The following is a 12,093-nucleotide window of genomic DNA, read 5'->3' as shown; positions in this document are numbered from 1 at the left end:
AAGATTTTCTGTGTAGCCTTGGCTATCCTGGAACTCACTGTAGACCAGGCTGGCCTCAAACTCAGAAATCCGCCTGCCTCTGCCTCCTGAGTGCTGGGATCAAAGGCGCCACCACTGCCCGGCTGCCCTTGCTTTTCAAATATGAATTATAGGCAAGATAATTTTGGTTATATTTTCAAAAATGATGGAGGGCAGGTGAGATTACTCAGGGGATAAAGGCACATTCCCTGTATACCCATTGACCTGAGTTCAACCCCAGGAACCCATGTGAAGTTCAAAAAGGGGCCAGCGCCACAAGGCTGTCCTCTTGATCTCTTTATGTGTGCGTGGCACACACACACACACACCAGAACTCTGTTCTCATGGCATCACATGCTTAAACTCTCCAGAAGACATGACAGTTTCGTTGCGGTATAGATTAAGCAGAAATGTTTTTGTTAGAAGGAAGGAAGTGTTCTTGGTAGTAACGTTGATTACTCGTCTCTAACCTCCCCACCCCATCAATAGGCCATCTCATCCCCACTGGCTCACGGATGCTCTCCGTTCCTCAAGGGAGTTCTTCCCTGTAGTCTGTTGTCTACATCAGACTAATTAGTCACCTGACAGCAGAATCCTGCTATAATAGAACACGGGTAGGGAAGTGTCCATCAAAGGAGGCTATGGAGACAGACTATACAATCTGAGAAGGGGGACTCAGAGAAGGACCAGGTCACCAAGGATCGAGTGAGACCCGTGGTTAACCTCTCGTGGGCTTCTCTACCCCCCAGTCCTCCTTGCTTTGTTTTGATTTGATTGTCCCTTTGTTTTTCGAGACAGGGTTTCTCTGTGTAACCCTGTGTAACTCAGCCCTGGCTGTCCTGTAGCTCCCTTTGTAGGCCAGGATGGCCTGGAAGGCTCCACACTACCTCTGTCTCTCAAGGGCTGGGATTAAAAGCTTGTGCTGCAGTGCCCAGCTCCCATTTATCAACCTTTCCCTTTCCCACCACCCTCTTTAGCCACATAGCCATTAAAAACAAAACCAAAAACCCCACAGAGCTTCACACAGCTAAAGCTGGCCTTGTTCTCAGTCACAGGGAATCGGAGGAAGATTGCACACATAAGCCACCCTAGGCCAGTGGGTACCTTGCCAGAAGTGTTTGGAATGAACACTGAGACGTGTAACCTCAGCCTGGCTGGTGTGTTGACAAGAGCTTTGGGTGGTCGTGTTTACTGTTGTGAGGCAGCTAAGTTGCCATGTGTGACCAAATGAGGCAAATTTGGGGGGGGGGGAACAGGTAAAACTCAGTATTCACGAAGCGTAAATATATCATATGTCCAGGGGCCAAGCCGATTTCGTGCCTTTGGGAGCTCCTACTACCCAAAACTGAATCCAAGTGACTTTCTGCTATCTGCAGTCTGCGGCGGAGTCCTAAGGGGCCGGGATCTGAGGAGACCCTGGAAGGCAGCAGCGGTAATGACCCTTCAAAAGAATTGTTCTGTTTGCTCCTTTCCCCATGGGCACCTGAGTCAAACGCAGGGTCTCCAGAGGGTTCAACAAGCCAGCCTACCGTGGCGCCATTCCCAGCAGCACCCTTTGCTTGTGGTCACAGGAGACACTTAGCAACAAAGAGAGCTGTGCTGCGCAAAGAGAGCCGCTTACGTGGAAACGAGTGAAAGTAAAAACCAAATCTCTTCGTCACCTACTTCAAGTATTCCATGCCACAGGCAGGCAAGTGGCTCCATTGAACAACACAGAGGACACACACAGTTATGTCAGGAAGTTCTATGGAATAATGTTGGGTTTGAGGTGACTACACTGAAGAAGAAGCATGAGGGCTGGCCAGAGAGCTTGCAGCTAAAAGCACTCACCACCCTTGCAGAGGACTGAGTTTGCTTTCCAGGACCCATACTGGGTGACGGTACCCATACTGGGTGACAGTACCCATACTGGGTGACAGTACCCGTACAGGGTGACTTACAACTGCCTGCAACTCCAACTCTGATGGCCTCTCCTGGCCTCCACAGCCACCTGCACGCATATACACACACAAACACAGATATGCACACAGCATTTTAAAAGTAGAACCTCTTAAAAATAAACCCATGAATAATATCCTGAGATATTGTCTATTCTAGGCCAAAGGCAGAAGAAATGGAATGCTGTGTTCTATTTGGTCTCCTTTTGCTTTTCTTTGAAAAGTGAGTGTTTCGGAAATGCTATGGGGTGACTGTGCACTTAAACTGACCCAGTACCATAACTCTTATTCCACGTAGTAGTAGCTTAGAAAAATGAGTATTGTAATGTCCTTCAATCCCCCTGGTTGTGTTTTCACCCATCATGAGGTATTAAGAACATTACAGTGTTTATGGGGCCTTTGGGGGCTTTTGTAAGTTATTAGGGATGGTGGGTCCCTGTGTGTGAATGCTGACAGCTTTGAAAGAAGAGAGGGAGAAGCCAGGGGACACAAATGTCTGTCCTCTTGTGTCTTCCCATGTAGTTTTCTGAGTTGCCTAGGAACTCTGCCATTGTCTTAGTTAGGCACTTTCTCCTGGACCCTGCAAAAATCGCTTTAAAGAAAAAAGACGATTTTCTTCTCTGAGTGAAATTTTACTCAGTCGCTTTAACAAATTCACAAGATGAGTGAACTACTCAGAAGGCTTAAGTCAGTCAGCAAGGTCAGGAATGTTATCTCACTTTTGGAAATTTACGAATCAGGCCCAAATCGGCTCAGAAAACAAGTTATGTATTTAACTTCCCTTTTCTTACTTGTTGACCACAGAGCAGCCTTCCGATTGTAATGGGGCTTCCCAAACCACGTGTGTGAGGGGAGATTCCACATTCATGACATATAGCCTCTTCTCTAACGCTAACTGTGGTGTGGAGCTTGTGTGTCCATGGTGCTACAAGTTTGGTTAATGTGAACCTGGCCACAGACCAGATCCAATCTTGTTTGTTGACAGAATCCGGTGTCAGAACCTAAAGGGCAGTGAGCCAGGGCCCAGTTAACTCATAGAGTGCCGGTTTAGTCAGCCTTGGCGGATGGCCAAATATCTCCACACCAACTCCTCCACCTGTCTCTCAGGGACATACCCTCAAATCAGTGATTCCTAATGTGACAGAGGGGGGAACTGGAGATTCTAGATGGATTCTGGAAGAGCTTAAGAGGGAGGGGCTAGAAATAGAAAGCCTGCCAGATCCACGGGCTAATTAAAACAGGGGGGGGGGGGCCACAGCGGACAGCTTTCCCCAGCTACTCAGAAGGCTAAGGCGGGGATCTGTTGAGTCCAGAAATTTGTGGCTAGCTGGGATAAAATAGGTAGGAGAGGAGGAGGAGAAAGAAGAGAGGAAGATGGTCAGGAGCCATCCACCTCGAATTTCTGAGACAGACTTCTCAGTGGCTTTGAACTTCCCAAGTAGACAGTGAGCTTCGCAGCCCACCCTGCTTTTCTTTCTTTCTTTCTTTCTTTCTTTCTTTCTTTCTTTCTTTCTTTCTTTCTTTCTTTCTTTCTTTAGAATATTTATTTACTTAATATATGTAAGTACACTGTAGCTGTCTTCAGACACCCCAGAAGAAGACATCGGATCTCATTACGGGTGGTTGTGAGCCACCATGTGGTTGCTGGGATTTGAACTCAGGACCTTCAGAAGAGCAGTCGGTGCTCTTAACCGCTGAGCCATCTCTCCAGCCCCCACCCTGCTTTTCTTAAGCTGGAGTCTGGAGGTGGTCCTTGTGCTTGCAAGGCGAGTGTTTACTGACTGAGCAAACTCGTTTTAAACATTATGAGACAGAGTCTCACAATGTGGCCTGGGCAGCCCGCAAGCTCCTGAACTCAACTCTTAGAGACCTCAGCTTCCTGTGTAGCAGAGAGCACAGGTGTGCACCACCACACCCGGCTAAAACCCCATGTTCTAAAGTAGAATTTTGTCTGGATGAGGAAAAAAAAAAACCAACCAAACAAACAAAACAAAAACAAACAAACAAAAAAAAGCAAACTATCGAGTTTCCAAAGCAACATTTCTCAAACTGAGATTTGTCCAAGGACCCCCATCAGAATCTTCGGGTGCCAGAAATTCCAAACTAGAGTCTCCAGGGTCAGGGTGCAGGAATCCGCAAATTCTGTTAGCTTCAGATACTTTCCTGTCCTCCAAGCTTGAGAGACTCGGCACCAAGGGAAGGAACATATAATAAGGAATATAATAAAAATATAAACTATGCAATGAGGAAAAAGCAGAGAACGTTCCCCACCTGAAGTCTGATGGAGGAGGCTGGGGCACAGGACCACTCTCAGACAGGCACCTGGGCTGACAGAACAGAAGCACAGAGACAGACTTAGCTGAGGGTAGGGGGCGGTCTCCGCATTCCTGCTTCTGTCTGAAGTTACACTGCCTCAGTAGCATCCGCTGCACTTGCTCACAGAACTGGACAGTTAAATAAGAAGGGGCGCTGAAGAGCCATTCTCCCCGCTGCCCTGCCGTCTCACCGTCCTCAAAACAGTCAAGCTGTCTTAACCTTTCCTTGGAATAGAAATGTGCTAGAGATACGACTATTTCCCTAACTGTATTCTTTCTCAACGGAGTCCATAGAAAAACAAAGAACAAGCCAGAGGGCTGGTGTTTCACCTTTAATCCCAGCACTTGGGAGGCTGATACGTATAGATCTTTGGGTTCGAGGCCAGCCTGGTCTACAGAGTGAGCTCCAGGACAGCCAGGGCTACACAGAGAGACCCAGTCTCAAAACATCAAACAAACAAACAAACAAACAAAACCAACCTAGATTGTAAGGTTGAACTACTACATATGCAAGTTGATTACCAAAGTGAAACTGTTGGTCTGTGGTGTAGTTACAATATTTGCCTAGCGTGTGTGACACCCCGGGTTGGTTTACCAGTGTGGAAAGGAGGGCATAGGGAGAGGAGGGGGAGGGGAAGATAAAACTTCATTTTCTACATGTTTTCTCACTTGGAAAAAAAGGAATATCATATTCATGGTATTTGGTAAGTGGAATATGAATAGAAGAACATCAAGAAAAATATATGGGCTGGGCAGACAACACAGTGGGTCAGAGAGCTTTCTACACACACAAGGCGCTGAATTCCAGTCCAACCCCATCTAAACAGTCAGAAGTAGCCACTGGACTCCCTACAGACCCAGTGCTGCGGCATGGGGACAGGAGGATCCATGGGCTTGTCTGCCACCTCCAGGTTCAGCGAGAGACCCTGTCTCAGAAGAGTGGGTGAGGAGAAATACCAGTGTTGTTTCCCTCAGCCCGTCACTCTCACAACACCTCCTCTAGAGGAAACCAGCCTGGCTACAGTCCCTTGCAGAGGAAAGAATGGGCATTGAAAAGATCAGGAAAAGGGACGTGAACCCTAGGCTGGCCAGCAACCAGGACTTGAAAGTCTGGCCAAAGGGTTCAGTCAGCCAACTAGACTTGCTCTTTATGACCTAATTACTGGAGTTGGAGTTTTCTCTCTCCCTCTCCCCCGTTTCTCTTTCTCTCTCTCCTTTTTTTCCCTAGGTGGGTGTATGTTCTTTTGAGTCTGTACTCTTGTGGGTACACGTGGGAGCAGACACACATGGAGGCCAGAGGTCAACCTCAATATGGTTCTTTCTTCAGGAGCTGTCCACCAGCTCTCTCACTGGACTCTGATTACCCAACTAGCCTGGGCTGGCTGCCCAGGGAGCTCAAAGGGACCCACCTGTCTCCAACTCTCCAGTGGGGAGGTTACAAGTCCTGACCTTTCTCTATGGGTGCCGGAGGTTGAACTCAGTCTCATGCTTGCTCAACAAGCACTTTACTAAACCACGGAGCCATCTCCCTAGTGTGCTGCATAAATAACTTGTATGTTTATTACTGTACAAGTAAAATAGTTACTTGTAAAAACATATGCCTAGTGTATGTGTAAAACCGACTGAGGAAGATACTAACAGCTCTGTCATTTTATCTGTCAGTCTTTCCATCCTGTATCAGCAATGGTGGGTGCTCATTGATGGACAGTATGGAAAATATGCACGAGAAGTGAGGTCTTCTACTCATGAAGTTAACTGTACTGGCGTTTTACCATCACTCAACATGGCCTTTGTAGGAATTGAATGTTGGCTTTGTACTCAAATCAGAAGCCAAATTTCTAATGAGTAGGCTTCTTTACACAGGTGATAGAGATTTTAAAGAAACCACGTGGGCTCATTAAAACTTAATAAGAATGTGAAATTAATATCCTAAAGATTCCTCCATCCACTTTATTGATTTTTAAAATAAATCAGTGTGTCAAATAAAACTCTAGATGATGTTTTCCTCATTTGTTTCGGTCACCCTCTCTTGGAGGGACAAGGGACAGGCATTCAGTATTCAATATTTAAATCTCTAACATGTTCAAAATTAGGATAAACACTGCATTGCCAAAATTTTAAGAATGTGGAGAACTTGCTAATAGGTGTTAACATTTACTTAGCTGTGAGCAGTTGTCTTCACTGAGGAACAATCAATACCCCCAACCCCCAACCCCCAACCCCCCGGCCACACACACACACACACACACACACACACACACACACACACAGGGCCATCCATGAAATGTATGTACACAGCCGAGATCACACCCAGCCAAAGTAAATAGTAAAGAAGTGGCCAGTTCCCAACGGATCTCTGTGACCTCACCAACAGTGCCACACCTGCTGTGTCCACTGAGACCTTTTTCCTAGCATGAAGTTCCTCTGCTGTCACCTCTCCAAGTTTGCCATCATGCTTCCAGAAAATGCCAGCCAGAAGGACCACTACACTCAAGTGTCCAGTTACCACGCTACCAGAAACATGCAGCTGCAGCTGATCAGCTGTGTCCATCTCTGTCCTTTCAGGATTGGTGGGTGCCTCTGTGTGTGTGTGTGTGTGTATGTGTGTGTGTGTGTGTGTGTGTGTGTGTGTGACTGGATCCAGTGGGGGGCTGAAATCAATATCAAATATCTCCCTCAATTACTTCTCCAAGGTTTGTTTGTTTGTTTGCTTGCTTGCTTGCTTTTCAGACAGTCTTACTACCAGAACTTGCTGATAGAACTCTCTCTGTAGACCAGGCTAGCCTCCAGTGCATGGAGATTCCCCATGCCTCTGCCTCCTTGTAGGGTAAAAGGTCCAAACCCACTTCCGGGCTAGAAAACCTACCAAAACCCACCAATACCTGAGCACAAAAACTCACCAATCCGTGAGCCCCCAAACCCACCAGTCCCTGGATGTGGCTTGAAATCTTACCAATCATCCTCGAAATCTCTACCCTAGAAAACTCCTCTCCCAAGAAACTCATTCATATATGAGCCCATCTCTGCCTCAGCTCCTAATCTGAGGCAGCCACTCTCTGTGTCTTCAGGAATAAATCTCTAGTGTGAGGTTTGTTGTGCGGTCTGACTGTGGTATCCCTTGACTCAACTGCCAGGAAACATCTCCCCTCAGAGCTGTAATGCTTCCATTGAGGATTTCTCTTCAGAGCTACAACCCGCATTTGGGGGCAAACTGTCCGTCAGTGCACTGGGGTTGGAGGTGTGTGCCACCATTCGGATCCCACCTCACTTTTGTTTTTGTTTTCTTTTTGGTTTTTCGAGACAGGGTTTCTCTGTATGGCCCTGGCTGTCCTGGAACTCACTTTGTAGACCAGGCTGGCCTGGAACTCAGAAATCCACCTGCCTCTGCTTCCTGAGTGCTGGGATTAAAGGCGTGAGCCACCACACCTGGCACCCACCTCACTTTTGAAGCTGAGTAGCTCACCGTATCTGGAGCTCGCTGATCAGCTTGATTAATTGGCTGACAAGTCCAGGAATCCTCCTGTCTCTGTCTCCGTAGTGTTGGGATTGCAGGCACTCCCCTTAGTGACCACCTTTTTTTTACATGTGCTCTGGGGATCTGATTTTTTTAGGGTCTCACACTTTTGTGGCAAGAACTTTCCCCACCGGACCATCTCCCCAGCCCTTGCTTTTGAAATCTTATGACACACATATTTGACTCATCAAGAACGTCCTGAAGAAAAGCCAGCTGCCCCTCCAGGCAGAACAGTTTCCTGGCTGGAGTCTTTTCTTAGAACATCCAAGAGGTTCTCCTTTAAAACCGAAGAGAGTTCCCTGCTGGAAGAGGGGAACTTCGTAGCCTCTGTCTGTGGCGGGCTTTCTAAGGGACAGCTGCCTATAACTCTGCAGTGAGGGCTTGTGGGAGTGCTTCCTTTGCCTTTTCCGTTACTTTGTTTCTGTCCTACACCTTACTCAAAGGGTTGAGGCTAGGCATGTTTCACAGAGTTCAGCAGCTGTACGTTCCCTTCCAGGGCCATCTCCCACCGACAGTGAAGTGTCCACTTTACCCAGGGAAGGTTGTATTTTCTACAAATAAAATTTCTGTTGCTCACTTTATCCACAAAGGGTAAAGAGGGAAAGGTTAAAGAGGGGGAGGGGTGGGAAGGGAGAGAGGAAGGGAGGGAGGAAGGGAGGGAGAGGAAAGTCCAAGGTAGAAGAAAGGAAGGCTGGAAATGCTGGTTAATGTGTTATTTGTTGGACCCCCTCGAGTGTAAATGAAGGACAATTCCACCTTGTAAACGCTAAGATGATTTTCAAGGCAGGGGTATCTCTTGAGAATGTCAAAGGAAGTCCTGTGGCATAAGCGTAAAAGCAAACAAGCAAAAAGTGTCTTACTATTTCTGCTCATGATCTCCATGTAATGCAATGAGATAATCTGGTCAAAGTCACTTCAGGGTGGGGGAATCATAAAGAGACTTGTAACTGGAACCAGAAAGTCTGCAGGCTTGGAGTGGCCTAGTACAACCTTCTGTTCTTCGTTTATATGTGGTATCTTCGGACCGGAATTCTGTCTGTGCCCCCAAGTTTCAATGTCAAAGAGGCTCTAATTGGACCGGAATGTAATTTGCTCTGTCAGGTCATTGTTATGGCAGAGGCTGGGAGCCCGTGGGTCACGTCTTGCCTAACCCATTGGAATAACAGGGTGTAGACATGGAAAGTCAGCATGACAAGGAATCATTTTTAATTTTTTTCAAGGAGTTTCTCCTGAGAGAATGCAGGTGAGCAAGACACTGGACACATGCAGTTACTGTGAAGGAATTAAACAGAAAAAAAAAAAAAAATTCCCCAAGTTTAAACTTCCAGGCTACCTGCAAGGCTAAAGACTGTTCTCAGCTCATCTAAGTCCCAGCCTGACCACCTTGAGCATCTGAAGAGCCTGCTTAAAAGGGGGGGAAAGGTGTGTAAATAATTTAAGTTGTTTCGTGTAATTCTTCAGGCACTATGGTATAAAAATATGCCAGAGCAAAGACTACATCTTCTCTACAGCTATGCCCTCCATAGGCTTGGCCTGGTTCCTTTACAGGCTACTCTCAATAATGTATTTGGTCTTGAGAATGCAAAATTTAACGCAGTCATTCTCTCTGCAAGTCCAACACATAAATAATAATTCCTGTCTGGTAAAACAGCAAAACCGCTAATGTGTTTGCACTGGTTCCAGCCCACATTCTGCTATTGCTGAATCTCAGGAATGGTTTCTGGTTCTGCTTTTCCTATTTAACAAACAAACAAACAAACAAACAAACAAAACAAAACAGAACACCTGATGTGTGACAGTAGAGACGACTTGCTAGAATTGGTTCTTTCCTTCCACCTCATAGGTATGAGATTCAGTGTGGGTTGTCAGGCTTAACAGTGAGCACCCTTACCTGCTGAACCATCCTTGCAGGCCCAGAAATCGTCTTGTAAGAAACAAAAAACCAACCACTCAGAGGCACGAAGAAGTAAGGTCCCAGCCTCTTTCGTCCACTCTTAGTCCTTGCCCTTCGCTCCCATTCGGAAGTCAGGAAGGCCTTCTGTGACCCAGAAATCTAGATGTGCTGCCCTTTCCCTGTGTCTCAGAGATGCCCTTTGGAGCCAATCAATGTGGCTGGAGGCCATCCGTCCCGAATAAGAAGCCTGCTCACCACCAGGAGAAATTTCCTGTGCTGGCTGACAACCTTAGTGTACAGATTCTTATCACTAAATCAACACAGCCAGGCTCCCCAGGGACGGATTTTTTTTTTTCCTGGTAGAGCATTTCCTACCGGTTCTTACTCTGTCATGTTGATAAGTGTGCTGATCTTTTTTTTTTTTTTTTTTAATGCCACCTTGACTAGGCACTGGCACGTTCTAGCGACTGTCAAAGATGAATGTGTGCAACAGCTGTTCTGCCAAAAAAATATGGATTTAATTCAAGTATAGCTTTATGTCTAAGTAGGGATCTTGAATCCAGCTAGAAGACATAGCCTGGGGCTGTGTTATCTCCGGCCTGTCTGTACCTGTCTCTCGCTGTCCCTCTCTTTCCTTTTCTTCTTTTTCCTCTCCATTCCTTCCCCCTCCTTCTTCCATTAAACCTGAATGCTTTTGCATGGAGATTGTTCTTTAATTTACCCTGGCCCCACAGATCCCTGTCACTGGTCCAGTCAGACATGTTCATACCCAGCAATTAGCACCAACCGTAAGAGCCAACCACTCTGGATCTTCTCAGCTCTGCAGGTCAACAGGACAAACCCTCTGACAGGCCGGAGGGACCTGGGTACTCAAGACAGCTTTCCGGGTTTGTTGTGAAAAGAGCCCACCCTGTGGATAACGCTTGGTAGAACTAGAGTGCCAGGCCACATTAGGTTCTCTATACTCTGTGATATCTAGAGTGCAAGAAATCTCCATAAACACAAGCACAATGCGGATGATACTTACAGGGGTTGACAGGGACTCAGGGGCATCTCCGTGGTTCTTCTCAGAGTTCAGTATTCGAGCTTTCTCTTGAAGACTTGCTTATTTGTTTGTGTGGTTTGTGTGTTTGAATCAAGCACACACACACACACACACACACACACACATGCACACGCACACGTGCGCGCACAAACACACACACACACTGCCTACGCATACGTTCCTTAAGGTCTTTATCTATCTACCCACCTTCTTTTCCTTACATTTCCTTTACTGAAGGAGTTGCCACTGTCCTGTAGGAGGCCCTGTACTCTGAGCCTACAGGCTTATCCTTATGATATCATCTAGCTCTACAAGCTGCATCCTCATGGTATCAGGAACCATTGCATCCAGCTCTGCTGGCCAAGTGCTTGCCTAAGACCCATGAGCTCTGGGCTCCATCCTCGGCATGGCAGAGACTGGACTTGGTGGTACATGCTAATAACCCCAGCAATTGGAGCATGGAGGCAGTAGGGTCAGACTCGAAAGGTCATCCTCGGGTACATGCTTTAAGTGCTAGCCTAGGGTCTCTAAGATGCTGTTTTCAAACGAGGTTAGAAACATCGTCAGATACCCTGCGATTTGAAGAGTGAGAACATTCTACTTAAGTGTGTTTACTTTCTCATAGCTACAAAAGACACACGGTGGCTCCTGCCTCTCTGATTTGGGCTATTGAGATGGATCAGTATGCTCAGGCATGGTCAGGCTGAGTCCATTATAGAATTCCATCAGAGCCAGGTGGCGGTAGCACAGGTCTTATCCCAAAAGGCAAAGGCAGGCAGATCTCTGTGAGTTTGAAGACAGCCTGGTCTATATAACAAGTTCCAGGATAGCCAGGGATACACAGAGAAACCCTGTTAAAATATATAATAATAATAATAATAATAATAATAATAATAATAATAATAAGAAGAAGAAGAAGAAGAAGAAGAAGAAGAAGAATCCCCCATTGATTTTTAACTGCAGATTCAATAACCACTGATGAGCATAACCTGGATCCAACCAAGATTTCCCCATGGTGGCAACGTCATCTGTCCCCTCTTCATTGATTAGCTAGAATTCACTTTTCCCATGTATGCTTCTTTACCATCTATTGGTTGCCATAAAATTTAATTATTGTTCCTATTTCAGGAAAGGAATAAAGTTTGACTATTTCCTTTTTATTAATGGGCTTCCAAAGTCTTCGAGAACGACCAAAGCATTTTTTTAATTTGTGTTTTTGTTGTTGTGGTTGATGTGGGTTTTCTTTGCTTGTTTTGAGCTTTTGTGTGTGTGTGTGTGTGCTTTTTTTTTTTTGTACTTTTGTTTTTGTGTGTGTATCTGTGTGTGTTTCTGTGGTGTTTGTGTGTCTGTATGTGTGTGTGTGTGTGTGT

This window comes from Mus pahari, chromosome 4, assembly GCF_900095145.1.
Source record: "Mus pahari chromosome 4, PAHARI_EIJ_v1.1, whole genome shotgun sequence".
In the NCBI taxonomy this organism is placed as follows: Eukaryota; Metazoa; Chordata; class Mammalia; order Rodentia; family Muridae; genus Mus; species Mus pahari.
The sequence above is the reverse complement of the archived record's forward strand: the minus strand, read 5'-3'. Positions refer to the sequence as shown.